Source organism: Octodon degus, unplaced genomic scaffold, assembly GCF_000260255.1.
Source record: "Octodon degus isolate 3935 unplaced genomic scaffold, OctDeg1.0 scaffold00057, whole genome shotgun sequence".
NCBI classification, from domain to species: Eukaryota; Metazoa; Chordata; class Mammalia; order Rodentia; family Octodontidae; genus Octodon; species Octodon degus.
This window is the reverse complement of record NW_004524633.1, coordinates 5,035,914-5,052,012: the sequence shown is the minus strand read 5'-3', so window position 1 is coordinate 5,052,012 and position 16,099 is coordinate 5,035,914. Positions and strand designations below refer to the sequence as shown.

The 16,099-nt window shown below is 51.7% G+C and overlaps 1 protein-coding gene and 2 pseudogenes across 4 annotated transcripts in view; 1 reads left to right on the top strand and 2 right to left on the bottom strand.

Moving 5' to 3' along the window:
- Positions 1 to 16,099, top strand: part of LOC101575050 — a 783,209-nt pseudogene that overhangs the window by 55,846 nt on the left and 711,264 nt on the right.
- Positions 1 to 16,099, bottom strand: part of Pde4b (phosphodiesterase 4B) — a 358,385-nt gene that overhangs the window by 46,806 nt on the left and 295,480 nt on the right. The window contains exon 1 of one of the 4 annotated variants that reach the window (XM_023718354.1): positions 11,530 to 11,698. The exons of the other annotated variants lie outside the window; for them this stretch is intronic. The gene's annotated coding sequence lies outside the window, so the exon portion shown is untranslated. Of the gene's footprint in view, positions 1 to 11,529; positions 11,699 to 16,099 lie in introns of those variants that run through there. 4 annotated transcript variants of the gene reach the window in all.
- Positions 12,381 to 14,296, bottom strand: LOC105742512 (annotated as a pseudogene).

The window sequence follows — 16,099 nt, the reverse complement described above, 5'->3', positions numbered from 1 at the left end:
TTCAGCAATACCTAGGCTAGTCTTCCTTTCTCGGGACGGGGCACAGCTAGGTCTGTGAAGCCAGCCTCCCGGCATCTCTCTTTCTCTCTTTTGCCCTAATTCCCACTCTTTCAATGACTTCGCTCTCCCCGCAAAATGCTTTCCTGGAAAACTCACCCTGAAATGTTGGCTTACCAATCAGAATCTGTGCTCGCTCATTAGCAACAGGGACTGCCAGCTCGAAAGAAAGTACCCACTGCACCAGGGTTAAAGATCAGCCACACAGGGTAGCAATTTGCATTCTGATTATTTGTCTGGCAAATCAAACATTTACAAGAAAGGTCTGTTGAGAGTACAAAGGAAAAGCTAAATATGTGATATTGAAATGGGACTGTTAGGGCTTGCCTGTGTCCCAGCACCATCTCTTGTTATTATCGAAGCTTGGAGAGATTTTCTTTCCTTCCTTCCTTCCTCCCCCCTCCCTCTCACTTACTATCCTTTCTCTCTCTCTCTCTCTCTCTCTCTCTCTCTCTCTCTCTCTCTCCCTTCTTCCCTCCCTCCCTCCCTCTCTCCCTCCCTAGAAGATAACTTCAGGGTCTTTGAAGTGATCTCCACTGTTTTTCATTTTTATTTGAGACAGCATCTGACTGAGTTTCTAAACTGCCCAGGCTGGACTTAAACTTGCAATCTTCCAGTCAGCCTCCACGAGTGCTGGGATTACAGGTGTGGGCTGCCACACCTGGCTTGAGAAGTGCATTAAGTTGTTTAGCTCTGTTTTCTCAGCCAGGCAATGAGGATAATAACTGTATCCATCAGTAGGTTAAGTCTTAATTGATGATGCGGTAGCATTAAGAGTTGGGGGAGTTAGGAGGAGCATAAACCACTAAGGTGGAACTCTCACGAATGCATTAGCAGCCCTAGAAAGGGCTGAGAAGATCTCGGGCAGCTGGTCCTTGGGCCTTCTGCTCCCTCCTTCCATTAGAGAACACAACCTACATCTTCTAAGGCCACCTTGAAGCAGGCAGGAAGCAGACAGGATGACCTCCTTCAGACCCTAAGCCTGCACGCACCTTGGTCTTGCCCTTCTGGCCTCCAGAACTGTGAGAAATGTATTTCTGTTCTTTGTGAATTACTCATGTGCAGATGTTTTGTTCTAGCCACAGGGATGGACTCAAAGCCTTATTTTGTAAATCCCCATCTCCCATGGCCTACAAGGGAGATGATGGAGGTCAGAACTGTGTAGCAGCAGCGGAGGAAATGGAGAGGTTGCTGGGCTTGAGGAGTTCAGGAGCTGAAACTATTCAGCCGCAAGGGCAGTGGTTTGGTTGATGACCAAATTCATAGGCACCTCAGTTTTTGGGCCCAGCAGTGGGACTTTGATCCATACATTTTGGGTTTTATTCAGCTCATATGAGTCCAACGTACAAGAATCTGCTAACAGATCAGAGGCCAATGCATGGAGGGGAATTATTTATACAAAAGAGAAGCCAATCTTGTGGTTATCTCATGCTCCTCTATATTAGAGACCAAATTATGATACAGGCTCACACTGTGAGTGAAACATCAGAGCAGAGAAGCTAGTCGGATGGCTTTTCAACCTCCTTTTAAGGAGGCTTTCCTCTCGGCTGGTGTGCTCAGCTGCAGCAGAGACTGCAGTTGTTTCTGCGTGCTCATTCCGCTCTGCTGAAGTGGCTTCCCCAGGTCTGTTCTAGCTCATGCTTATCTTGGGACACAGCAGCCTGCAGTTATCTTCTACCCAGCTGCCTGCAGAGTGTCCTGCAGGAGGCTGAACTGCCGTCCCCTGAGCGCCGTGTGCTCACTGTACGTTTGGTACAGTGGCTTCTCTCCCTCCATAGCTGTTCGCCTCCATGAGCACAGGTAGCAAGTCTTCACAGCTGGTCTTTTATTCAGAACAACATCTATTCCCTAGCAGTAGCTCAAAAAATACATACAGACCCATGGTTTGCTCAATGTAGCAAAAGATGGGCTATCCATTGCCAAAGGGAGAGGGGCTTGTCGAAGATTCCATGTTAAAAATTCTTGTTCTTTCTTTCTCCTTTTTTGCAGGTCTGCAAATAAGTCACTTTCTTGTGATAATTTACTTAGCAACAATGCACGTCTTTTGTGTCCTTGGTTAGAGCTCCAGATTTGCTAGTTTTCACAGAGGGAATGTACTACCTTTTTGTGAGACTTCTACAAAGCTAGCCGCAGTTTTCAACTCTCACTGAGTAGCCATAGATAGACTTCTTGCAGGCTTTTATGTAATTAATATTACTAGAATGCCACATGGGGTTTTCAGCTATCATAAGAAACATACAGACGGAGGTCAGAATCGGTGGAGACAGAGTTTAAAAAAACAAGGAAAGGGAAACCAGGAGATTGAGAAGCCAGACGAAGAGTGGGTGGAATTTTGAGCAATGGAAAATGAAGGAAACAATGGACCACATGAAGAATGCTATGAAGCTGGAGACACGTCCTGCCTGGGAGGGCCAGATGCATCAGTCCTGGGTGGTGGGAGCACTTGGTTTAAGTAGAGTGGGAAAAACTCAAAAAGGAACATAGTTACAGCCAGATCTTGGAGAGCTTTTCATGCTAGACTTAGGACTTCGACTTCACTTGGCAGGCACTGGGGAGCCATTGGAAATTATCATAGAAGAGGGCCACGCACAAAGTGTGCTGCACATCTCTTAATGCCATTTTGTAGCTGCCTAATGCTTTGTAGTTATAGATCATTTTCTTATGTGTCATCTCTTTTCATACCTTGAAAGAGACCTCTTATTATTTCTGGATTATAGAGGAAGACATACGCTCAGGAAATGTCAGGTCTCGACTTAAATCCACAACTGGGAAAGGCAGAACCCCAAGACTTGAATCTAGGCTTTGTGAGTCCAGGTTCAGAGCTGTTGGTGCAGTGCAGCCTAGAAGACGTCCTGGCGTTGTGACCGCAGGAAAGCTGTACCGTGTGACAGAACATGCGTGGTAGATTTCTAATACCAGAAATCATCATTTGTAGCGAAAGTTCAGAGCTTCAGAATCAATGTGGCTTCAAACTGGGCTGTTACTAGAGGGGCACAAAAGCAATTTGTGTCATATGTGTAACTTCGATTTAGAATGAAAGTTGACAAAGAACTTCGATTTAGAATGAAAGTTGCCAAGAATCTGAGGAGGAGTAGAAGGAAACGTATTTGTTGTTGAGCATAAATATGGGGACTGGGAAGGAATCGACCTGAAGTGTTCCAGTCTCCTGAAGCATGACCAGCTAAAGCTCTGCCGTCTTCCTATAGGAAAGGGCCCTGCCCAGTGCGACCTGGGGCGTGCGTCAGCTCACAGGACTCCGGGCAGCTCAGCGACTTTCGGGGATGGACGCTGCCTTCAACCCAATGCGGTGTGTGAGAGCAGGAAGCCTGCTGAACACACCCAGCCCCGTCGACACAGCGCTTGCAAGCTGGCTTGTTTCCTTCTGCAATCAAAGGCATTAAAGTCATCTCTCCTTTTACAAATGAGGTAATTAAGCTCGTCCAGGTGAAGGATCTCGCTTGGGATGCAGGTTTCTGGGTGCTGCGCATCACGAGGAGGCACTCAGCAGCTGGGATGCGCCCGGGCTGATGCGAGATGCTCAGCTGCTGCGATGATGCGGCTTTTCAGGCCGAGCCTGAGCGAAGGCTGTAACGCAGCTCAAGGGACGCTCACACGTGACTGCATGTTGACATGGTAGCAACAATCGAGGTAGAACACGTGGTTGACGTTGACTGTGTTTCTTTCTTTCTGGGAATTTGCTAGAAAATATTGAATCACCCAGAGGCTGCCTTCATATTTCCGCAGGGTGGACAGCTCCGCATCAGAAGCCCATAGCTGAGACCTGCGTGCTCACCCTGCTCTCTGCCCATTCTACCACCAACGCTTACCTCGCCATGATGAATGTGGCCGGCAGTTACTGAATACTGGGCACTGCTTTTAAATACTTTAGGTCCACTAATTTAATCTCCAGCATAATTATCAGGTCTCAACCCAAATCTATAACTGGGAAAGGCAGAACCCTAAGACTTGAATATATATTTAAATAATCACTTTATTTTATAGATGAAAAGTCAATGCAGTAACTTCTCCAGGGCCAGAGACTTAAAAGAGCCTGATTTAGGAGATCTGTATCTGTGCTGCCCACAACCCAAGGTGGCTCTCAGAGGAGCCGGTCCTAGGAGACACTGTGCTGGCCTAACTTTACTTTTGACCTGCTGCAAATCAATCTGCACGCCAGAGACTCCACACTTTATCCTGTTCAATCCCTGCACCAAACCCAGGCAGTGGTTACGATCCTCTTGCATAGCCCAGCGAACTGAGGCCCAGAGAAGCGACATAATCTGCCTCAGATCACAGCAGTAAGTGCATGCTGGGACGCGACTGGCTTGCTCAGCACAGCCTGAATTCTAATTCAAAGTTGGCATTTATCAATACAGCAGACTCTGAATCTCCTGGGGTCGATTCTCAGGTACAACTATGTGTGTGTGTGTGTGTGTGTGTGTGTGTGTGTGTGTGATACCTCCCCAGGGTGGCCTCTGGTACTTGTCCTTTTGAGAATTGCTCTGGGAGATTCCCAAGTCCGCATCTCCTCAGCTACCAGGCTTGGGGATTGCCAAACTGCTTTAATGTTGTTTCCTGGAAGTCCTACCTCCTCATCCACTTTTGGGAGCCAATTTTTTTTTAACAAAGGAAAAGAAAAGAAGGAAAAACAATAGTTCTCTCCAGCAGCCTGCTGTATGGCTGAGCTTTCATCTCCCCCATCACCCTGAAACTTGGTGAACTTTGGTCTTATTCAACAGACAGAAGCATGGACTCCAGAGATAAGACAGCCTGCTTGGAAGACTTTCTCAGCAAACAGCTAAGAGGCCTGGGGCTGTGTCTAAAGTGTGTGGGGTGGGGACTAAGGAAAAAGAGGAGACTGAGGGCTCTTGAGCGATTCAGGGCTTTGCTAGGAGCTGCTGGATGCCAAGGAAGACAAGGATGGAGCCACGTGGCTCTTGGGCTTGGGAGTCTGTGTGCGCGTGCTAGGAAAGGCTAACGCTGAGCTTTGTGCAGCCTCTGTGGGTTGACAAACAGTCGCTTTATGGGACTGCATCAGAACCTCCAATGAAATATAAAATGAGGCTCTGGGTTTCATGGCAACCCGGCTGACACAGTAGCAAACAAGAGTGATTTGAAAATCAAAGGAGAAGCCAGTGTGGTGTATGTCACAGCTAGCTCATTTTCCTTGGGCCAACTTCTCCTAATTGAGCAGGACTTCCACGCCTGTCCTAATTTCCCCCGGTTTGTAAGCTACGTCACTTCACGCTGTTCCAGACTTTGGGAAAACAAAATTTTGTATTTCAGCAGTGGTTTTCTTGGCATTTCTCCCTCAGAAGAATTTCACTTAATTCTGATTTTTCCTTCTGCCTCTTGAAAAACTCGTGGCCATGGCTGGGCTTGCTCTTTCCCCGTTTCTTCCTTTCCGATGCAGTGTCTACTACAGAATAATGCAGAGTCTGTTTAAAAGCGAGTAAAGATTTCAGTGTTTGGTCCAAACCAATATTTACCAGTGAAATCCTGCCAAAGTAAATGTGCAAGCTAGGTAGAAAATCCTGGCTTACATCAATCTTCCCCAGATCCACACATCCAGACACAGACCGCGAATGTTCCGCATGACACTTGCGATATTTGGGTCTCCTCTGCCATCTCCACACTGTGACTGGACTTGGAGCCACCCCGACGAAGGCCGGGACCACCCTGGTCACAGATTGCCGGAGGGACTGCTGTAAGTCTGTTCTCTCCTTCTCCAGGGCTGGCTGTTGTTTCGTGTTTTGTTCTGGCCTTTGGCATACAATGTCACGTTACCTAGTTTGGAAGCTTCCCTTGAATTAGAAGAAGTTGAATTCTCTGACATAGTAGTGAACAAGGGGACACTAATCTTTTTTTAAAAGAAAACTGATGACATTACAAATCTTACTGGAGGAGCACACGGCCAACGTTGGGAAATTAGGTCAGTTTTGCTGAGTGATTGCTTTAATTTAGCAAACTTCCTGACTAGAATTTGTTCCCTGATTGGATTCACTGAATGAACGAATTATGAGTACGCTCTGAATGAATTTCAAGTAGGTGCAATTTGGATTCAAAAGTTCTCTGAAACTGGGTAGCCAGGCCAGCCAGCAGCAGCCCCGGTTGGCAGCAGGCCACCGCCTCAGCAGCCGGAGGGCAGGGGTGCGTGGGCAGCGATGAGGCCTCTGTGGCCAGGCTCAGAACCAGGCCCCAGGGACAACTCTGAGAGGCAAGGTTCCATCCTGCACCTCCACCTAGGTGTGGAGCCCCAGGCACAGCCCAGGTGCAGGGAGTGATTCATCGACAAGCACGGCTGCGGAAATTGCCAGTGCCAGCCCTTGAGCAGTGCCTGGTAAACAGTAGGCGTTTAATAAATGCCTGCCACAGGAGCAGCGGACATGTACCATGGCCATGGCTGGACGTAGTGTGTGGGGCTGAGTGTAGTGTGTGGGGCTGGAATTTTCCAGCCCAGACTTGGAGCAGGAACAACGCTGTGGCTGGGAGGGAACAGGTCCCTGCTGTACCTCTGGGTGCTAAGAGCTACAGCACTGAGCTGGAAGCACTGGGGATGAGAGGTGATGGCGGTCATCGCAGCCAGCTGGGCAGGTCCGCCATGATCAAGGCTGCACCTGGTAGCACAAGCCTGTCCTCACTGTGCTTTGGGAGGCTGGGGCAGGAGGGCGATAGCAAGTGGGAGCTCAACCAACCCGACAACTGAGTGACTTAGTCAGTCTATCTCAAACAAAAAAATAAACAAATAAAATTTAGAAAGGGGTAGGGCTGGCACTCTGTGTGAAGGCTCTTGCTTCAGTCTTCAGGGCTCAAAACTAGCCCAAATTCCAAAACAACAACCCTGACCTTCTGCACAAGCTTTCAGTGGATTGATTAGCAGTAACTTAGAGATGGTGATGGAACAGGTAGGAGGGAATGATAAACAGGCAGGAAGGGTGGCCTGGTGTCTGCACCTAGTGACAGACCATGGCTGGGGACACAGAGAGTGGAGGCAACGGACACAGACAGCCCAAGCACAGGTGGGCACTCAGGACGGATCCAGGTGGGCAAGAGAAGGCAGAGCGGTGCTGCTGGGTTGCCGGAGGGGGCGCTCTCATGCGGTGGAGGACAAGCCAGGTGGAAGGTGGGGATGGCCTGAGAGGGGCAGGGCCCCCCGGAGGGGAGAGCTGCAGGCCAGGCTGGCAGGCCAGGAGGTGAGGGGGCGGCAGCACTTCTGCAGGCCCTGGAAGGCCATGGACCCGGCAGAGGCCTAGGCGAGGAGCGCAGGCCACACAGGCAGACTCCGGACAATGCGTCCCACTGGGAAACCATGGTGTAACAACTCAGGGGGACCCTACCCTGGGACTCCACAGGGAAAACAAAGAAAGGGCTACACAGGGGTGACCACAGGCCAGATGGAAGAGAGGAACTGTGAGCAAGCTTGGAGGAAAGCAGAGGTGTCTTCCTGAGAAGGTGCCAGAGGGTGGGTGGGCAAGGTTTCTGGCTGTGCATCAGGGCAGGCAAGGGGGAGGGAAGATGCTAATTTGGACCATGCTGAGCTTGGCCCAGTTCCCACCAGGTACAAGGTTTTAGGCTGGCTCTCCAGCATATGGGTGGAGCCCCAGGCTGGTCAGTATGAAGACGGTCAGGAGGTCCCCAAAGCTGGGTGACCTCTGGAGAAAGGCAGAATGCACCTGGTTATGAGACCCCTGAGATGGCCTCAGCATCACCTTGCCCTGTTCCAGGAAAGTCAAGGCTTCCCGCAGTTGCCTGCTCCTGAGCACAAGGGCTTAGTGCACAAGGTTTCGCTGCCTGCAGTACCTGGGAGGAAGCAGTTCAAAGCCTCTCAGATGGAAAACTGCTGCACAGAAAGGCCCGAGAGCATGGCTGTATTTCAGTTCACAGGTAATGAGGCCTGGGCGGGGAGAAGGATGCTGACACGCCTAAGAAACACAAGCGCTCCCTGCATGAAGCAGAAAGAGACCCAGGAAGGAGAAATAGAGAAAGGCCATTCAAGACCAGGACAAATTACTTTGTCCTGGGTGGAGGTTGCAGGCAAGTCTCCCTGGAGGAAGTTGTACCTCGGGAGGGCTTTAAAGGATGCATCGGAGCTGGCCTGGCAAGAGACAGACAGGGAAGAATAATGCATTCTAAGAAGAGATCCTGGTGCTTACAAATGAGGAGACCTGACGCTCTGTGGCACGTGGAGTTGCTGCAGGGGTCAAGCAGCCCTGGGGGACCTGAGGGCAGAGGACAAGCTGGGAGGCGGGAAGGCACTCCCAGAGCTGTACCAGACGGCTGGGGGATTTTGGGAGGGTGAAAACCACAGAGAAGACCTCCATAGGGCCCCGAGGGATGCTCCGTAGAGTGACAAGCTGATGCGGAGGTGCACGGAGAGTTCCAGAGACGAGTGCACCCGTAGGGGCCACACGGCGGCATTTGAGGCCGGGGAGCCAGATGGCCCGGTCACAGATGCATAGCCCTGCCATTTTCGTGTGAAAGCACCACGGACGAGACAGACCAGCATGTGTGCTGCCTTCCTGTGAAAATTCACTTGCAAAGCCGGGAGGTTGGAGGAGCGGCCACGGCTTACTGCCCCTGCTATCGAGACTTTCAGAGACCTTACCACTCTCCTAGGACCTGGGATGGACAGAATAACAGAACTTCAAGATTTTCCCACCTCCTGTTCTCTCTGCAGCCTGTAAATGGAGCAGATAAGAAGAACGGGGCCAATGGGCTAAGCCTGACAACACGTGGGGGACTATTTTGTATTATTTGGGTGGGTTCAGGGTGATGGCCAGGTCCCTAAATGTACGAGAGGAAAGTGGGAGGCTGGTGTCAGTGATGCCAGGTGAGGAGGGCTGACCTGTGGAGTGTGGAGGTGGATGGGGCCAGAAGTCAAGGAGTGCATGCACCCTCCGGAAGCTTGGAAAGGAAAACAGGGGACCCTCCTTAGTGTCTGCAGGAAGGGGCGCCACCTTGCCAAACGACTGTGGTTTTAAGTCACCAGGATCGTGCAGTGTGTTGCTGCCATCATAGACAATAGGGTAGTAACTCAACACCCCTGGGAGCAGGAGCCCAGCCCTCTAAGCTTTCTGGGGAAACTCAAGCCCCAGTCTTGAGAATGCAGGATGGAGGTGCTGTGTAGGCAAACACCTTGCTGGGGGGACGAGAAGCATTCAAACCAACTTCTCTATTGGTCTTTCCTATGAGCTCCCAGACCCACATGCAGGGGGACTCGTCACCCTGGTAAGAGCCTCTGGGTGAGGGTGAAGATGAAGCCACAGGCCCGGCACTCTGCCTGGAGCTGTGGGCCATCAGGAGCCAGCCCTGACCTTCTATTCACCTGGCACTGGGCCACCCTCTGCCACCGGCTGAGCCACTGTGCCATTTACGTCACGGGTAATACAGTTGGCTGCTTTCAAATGCATACTAGGAGGGAAATGAGAAAACGATACTGCTGACATTTGACCAAGGAGCCAGCAGACGAGCTTGGTCAGGCTTGGCGCAGGCGCACGCGCACACACACGTCCTGCTGCCCCTGTGCACTCAGGGAGGAGGTCGATCGAGGGCACAGCCCCCCACCCCCAGCAACTCTCTCAAGCCACCTGTCATGGCTGTAGGCAGAGCTTACAGCCTGTTCACCACACTGCAAACATCTGGAAAGTACAGACGTCCTCAGGGCGCCCAACCCGAGCCCTCTGCTCGGTGGGCTGTGGTCACAATCCCGCCACGGCGAGTGCTCCTGAGGTGCAGTGAAGGAGCAGCGCTGCCTGTCTGCTCTGCACAGTGGTGAGGGGCTGATTCACTCACACACGTTGCCACAAATCACATTCAGAACAAGGTGCGTGCGAGCGAGCCCACTTGGCTCATAATGGAGAACCCACTCCACAGACACCCAGTGGCTGAGGCTGCACGGTGAGAGACTGGAGGCCCGGGGATGCCTCCAGCTTTCCTGTCTGGAGCTCGGATGCCCAGCTGCCTCTCCTCCTGGCTTCTTCACTCTGCCTCTTTTCTGGAGCCCTGAGTGCCTAGTGCACACCACACTACACCACCCACAGGCCTCTGGATGCCAAACTGAGGGAAGGTTCTAGACTTGAAGAGAACAAAGCACCCACGGAACTTGTCATAGCCCTAAAATAACGCATCTCCTGAGTACTGATGGGTGCCAGGCACAGTGCCATGACTGGCACACACTGCCCATGTCCCGCTCCTTCCGAGGTACTTGCTGTCTTCCCTACTTTACCAAGAAGGAAACATTTAGAGTCCTGAGGTGTGGAGTACAGACCAGCCAGTGTCCTCACCCTATCTGGGCTCTGAAGTCCTGCTCCCAGCCCTTGACTCCCAACATTGCCTGAATACCCAGCTCTCCACCAGAGCAGGAGAGAGACTGCAAGACAGACAACTACCCTGGGAGATGATGGACGGGTCTTGCCTGCAGGTAGGACACCAGCGAGTACTGCTGTCCACAGAAAGGCCATCATTTTAGGGTGACCTTTTACGTTGGTCTCGCTATAAAACTTAAATATGAGAAGAGCACCATAGACATTCTCATCTACTTGAGAATATTTTCCCCAAGAAATGATAACACTGTTTCGGGACACTGTGAGGGGCAACAGTCAAGCCCAGCTCTTCAGAAGGTTCTGGTTCTGCACTGGTACAGAGAGCAGGGAGCTGAAGTCCACTCCCAAAGAGGACCTGTGCAGTAGGTGAGCACAGGGCTCCGCACCAGGAGCTGCGAGGTGCAAGCTCTGCCCTCCGCTTGATGGCTATGAGCACCCAGCCCCTCGCCCGGAATGTGTGTTGAGCCAGAGGACGTCTCAGGTCACTCGCTCCGATGCTCCTTTATCTGAGGCTCCTCCAGGCAGTACAGGAAGGAGCAGGGCTCATGGGAGGCTATGGGAGGAAAGGAGGAGGCTGGAGTTTGGTACCTGACCCTGCAAGTGAATGGCCACTGCATGCCAGGTGCCGTGGGCACCTAGCTCGCCTCTGTCATCGGTTGGAAAAATTGCCTGAATAATACAATCACAACCAGTGGGGACCTTGCCAGGTGGCCCAGAGGCCACTGCCCATTAGAGGTCTGGCTCATCAGTGGTGCTCAGTGGCTGCCTGAAGCTGTGATGCAGTTATGGCTAACATTTAGAGCTAGGGTGACCAAGGCCATTAGGCAGGATAAGTCTGTACAAAGCAGTGCCAGGAGGAGTTCTTTCCTTACTTTACCCATTCCCCTGGCAAATGTCAGAAGTGCTTTTATCTCTGCTGGCAAAACCAATCTGTGGCTCTGGGAGGTTAAGTAACTTGCCCGAAGCCACACAGCCACAACGAAGCAAGAGAGCTCTGCTGCCTCACAGGGCCACCGACCTCCCAGACCTGGCCCTCCCACGCTTGCTTGCTAAACCCTGCTGCAACCTGTGGGCATTCTGCACTCATGTTGACCTGCAATGAGCAACTGACAAGCACACACAGCCTGGCGCCACTGCGCCACCTTCTTACCTCACAGCCCGCCAAGTGCATCCTCCCAGCCACACCGCCTGCCTCTCAGGGCAGCTGGACAGCAGAGGGAAGGAGCGCTGCTTTAGAGAGGAGGACACGGAGCCTCCAGGGAGACAGAATAACACGGATCTTTTCAGACCCACTTGCTGCACCACTCACGTACTTGTCTAAGTCTCTGAGCACTTGGGACATCATTTTTCAGAACATGAAGTCATGTGTTTTAAGGCGTATCCAGTTATTTATATTTGTATTGCAGAATGGTCAACAGAGGGCCTTCCCAGACAGATATTACTGAACAGCAGCTGGCGTTTCCTTAAATCTGCTTCCAGGATGATGCACATCATTCCCAAACAACTAAGAATAGTTTGGCCAACCCTCAGGTTCAGACCCTCCCAACGGTCATTTTCTTGCTTCGAAATGCCAGGACAGGCATTGCACCCGTTTCTGAGCTCAGCATGTGATGCACACTGCATTGAGCTTTGAGCCTTCCTTTCTGATGTGTAGACATCAGAACTCAAGAACTCAGTGTTCTTGAGTCCATCATGCTGGGCTTTCTTTTTTTTAACTTCAAATAATTTATTTTAATTCTCAAAACACCAGTGATACTAAAAGCACACCAATGTGTATGGTCAAGATGTGTCAACATGCCGGGACCCTAGCAAAATGAAAATCCTACTGGCCAAGCAAAAATATTTCTTTTTACAAATGTCTAAAGGAAAACAATTATATAAGGGCTGGGAATACCTTAATTAGAGAAAACGTACATGAAAAGAAGGAGCACCAAGGCCGGCCAGTCTGGCTCACGGATCCCCACAGTCCCTCCGCTCCATTCCTCCACAGCATCACTGCTGTCAGCCTTGGTCACCCGCAGGCCCCTTGCTGCTGCCATCGGGACCACTGCTCTCCATGTCCCAGGCCTTCATGGAGGTCCCTGGTGTGAAATTGTCCCACAGAATGCTCCGGCCTGGGCCCTCTGCTGATTTCACTTCAGTCTCTTTGGCTTTTTGGCTCTTTTCTGAAGACCTTTTCCCATTTGTAGCTCCATTCATTCCTGAGAACACTGACAAAATCTCTCTTGGACACACTTGATACCAACTCAGCATGCTTTCTAACAGAGCCTCCGGCCCCTCCAACCTTCTCGGCCACATTCTTCTGATGTTTCTGAACAGCACTGAATAGCGGCACCACAGCCCTCACTGCAGTTCTCTGCAGACCCGCCTCTGCGTCTCCGTCCTGGACAGCGCCTGGCTTGGCTCTGCACACCCTTTCCCACTCGCTTCTTACCACGCTGTTGTCTTTTCTCTAGTCGTTCTTGCCTCAGCCTCTCTTTCCTTTTCCAGCGCTTTGTTTTTGATGAGAACGGTGGGCTTGCTCTTAGGTGTTTTCTTGCTAAGGATTTTAGCCACGGCATCTGCCCGGCCCGCACTGGTCCTGGCCCTGGAGTCAGCAGCACTTTCCTTCTCTTCGTCCCAGTGCTCAGCATCCTCCTCATCGCCTGCTTCCACCGCTTCATCATCAGATGGCCCACAGCTGCCTCCAGAACCTCCGCTGTCCGCAGCCTCGCAGACCTCGTCAGCCAGCTGAGGCCACAGCCCTGGCCACTATTTTCATCATCTTCTTCTTCTTTTTCAGGGTCTTTTTCAGCTTTTTCCCCAAAGTCAGATGTGAGTCTTGCATGGCTGCAGCCCTTTTGCCTGCCCAGAAGTGCTCATCCTACTTTTTTTTCTCTTATAATTTTTTTGTCATTTATTTTTTTATTTGGTACAGGATCTGGCTATGCAGCTTGGACTTGTAGTGATCCTCCTGTCTCAGCTTCCCCAGAGCTGGGATTATAGGCGTGTGCCACCACGCCTGGTCTCAGTGGCCAGCCTGGCATGTCCAGGGTCCCAGGGCTGGCACAGTATGTGGTACTGGGGATCAAACCTGGGTCTTTGCACTTGCCAGGCAGGAGCTCGGACTGCTGAACTATCTCCCCATCCCATTCTGGGCTTTCTTGTGATGCTTTTTCTACAATCTATATGTACTAAATGCAATTTTAGCGGGGCTGGGTATGAGTGTGTTACACAGATACATCTCTGACACACACGGGTCTTGCACAGATTTGTCTGTCATGTGTGCACACAGGGCTGTGTGGCCTGTGCTTTCTTTTTCTATTCTGAGAAAGCACATACAGCACGAGGTGAGGCTGTGAGAGTGGTTAATTCCACCATAACAGGCATGAGCCCTCTAAACATATGGGTGGGGTAGAAGAAAACAAATACAAAGAGCTACATGGGAAAAGCACGACTAAATCTGAAGCTCCAAACAAGTGAAGACTGAGCTACAGTGTTAGAAGTTGAGGCCGAGGCTGTGCTGCGGGCTTGGGTGCGTGGGAGGAGCCGAGGGGCCTCCTCCAGGGCTGGCAGTGATCTGCGTGGGTCCAGAGCACGGGCCAGGACACGTGCCCTGTGACGTGCACTGATTCCTACACTAGCACTGGAGCGCTTTGTGCACGTGTGCTCCGCTGTGAAGTCGGCTCCAGGGTGCCCCACAGGCTCTCGTGTTGGGAGCAGGCTTCTCAGTACGCTGGTATTGGGAAGTGGGTCTAAGCCCTTAAGAAGTGAGGCCCAGCGGGAATAGCTTCCCTGGGGAGGAATTAATGTCATTGCCTTAGGACCCTGGTTTGATTATGGAACAGCAAGTCCGGCTGCTCCAGTGCCTCACGGCTTATCGTCTTGTCGTATAATTCAGGACCTTGAGGAGCTGCGCCAGAGCTCCAAAGACACATACCAAAGAGGACTCCAGAGCTGCTGCAGGAAGTGGAGGAGCAAGCCGGTGAGCGCGCACAGTTGGTGGAGAACACGCTGAGGGCCATGGTGACTACCAGAGCTGTGAGTCACGCTTGCGCACCACTGACGACTCTGAACTTTCTCATCTAGCCTCAACTACCATATCTGGCCCCTTGGCGTATTCCTCTGGGGCCCTGGGGATAGCAGCGGGCCTGGCTTCAAGAGGAAGCTGTGCTATTTAGAGTTATGTGCCATTTAATTTTCTTCTGCTTTTTGAGATAGGGTTGCACCACACGGATCACACTGGCCTTGGACTGTCTAAACTTACGAGGTGCCCAGGCCAGCCTTGAACTCACTGTGCTTCTCCTGTCTCAGCCTCCATGGCACTGGGGTTACAGATGAGGGGGCCACCACGCCTGGCTATCCTTGTGTGTCACCACTGGAACTGCTTCTCCGGTCTGAGTCTGGGTGCGTCTCCCTGTGAAGCCAGAACAGTGAAGGAGGCAGCACGGTGGATGCTGTGACTGCTCAGCACAAGGACCGACTGCGACAACCCATGTGGAGCCTAGCAGCAGGCCTGGCTCCAGGCACTGGCACCCCGACCTTAGCCCCGAGGGCGCTGTATTCCCGACGTCCTTCTCCCGATGTCCGCCTGAGCCTTTAGCCAGCTTCAGTTGCACCGTGGTTTTTACAGCCATCAAAAAATAAATAAGAGAAAAGCTAGAAAACAACATCCCCCACCCCTGGGAGTTTTGGGGAGACTCACTGTCCATATTTGCTCTTCTTCCGTGGTTGAGAAGTCTTCCCATGCATGAACTTGGACTTCCACAGGGCCTTCCCAAGAGCTTATCACTGGCCACGCTTGCCACGGCTGTCATGGTAGGGCATTTCTGCCACACACATATTCCCATCTGTTCTAACCTCCAGCTTTCAGCCAAGGGACGATCAACTTCTTACCTCACAGATAAGACAAACCTCCGCCCCCCCACCTCCCCGTGCTGTGCCGCAGAGCCTTTGTCTCCTCCACTTTTGCCCAGCTGTCTTCTGGCTTCTCCCCGCCTCCCGCAGGATCTCTCAGCCTTCCTAGGTCCTCATGCTTTGGCTTCCCTGGCCCTGGCTGCTGCCACCTGCACACCTGCATGCTCTGGCGTGTCCCTCCTTTCCAAAGGCAGCCTCCGAGCTTCCCGTGGGACCCAGCTGCAGCGATGCCCGCCGTACCCATTCTTTACCAGCTTCCAGCCACACTGGCTTGAATCCCGTTTCCATGTCCTTACCAGCCTTGCCTTTTGCTGCTTATAATCTCGCTGTCTGCCTGCTGCCTCTGCTGGTCCAGCCCCACATTGGCCTTAGATGAGCCACATCCCCTGACAGGAGTCTCCCCTGCTCCGGCACCTTCAAGTGCCCTTTCCATTTGGGTGCCTCCCGAGTCCTGCGCTGCTGGTGACGTCCAGCATCATGTGCCTGTTTTCATCAAACCTCTGCACCTCACCACATGACACTTCCACTTCCGTGAGCGCATCCCGAGACAGACCACCTTGCAAAAGAAGTGCCCTTCAGGGAAAACAGGACCTAAGAGCTCCCAAACTGGCACTCCCACCAGTTTAATAACCAATCACATCAAGTCATTCACTTTCGCTGAATGTCCTTTCATATGAAAGGAACAGGTTGGGGATTATCAGGATGACTTCCAAATCTGTGAGATTCTAGAAGGAAACGTTTCAAAAGATAAAGCCATCATCTCTTCTCCCTACCTCCAACCAGCCCCTTTTCCTGACTTCCATATTTCCATCAAAAGCACCACC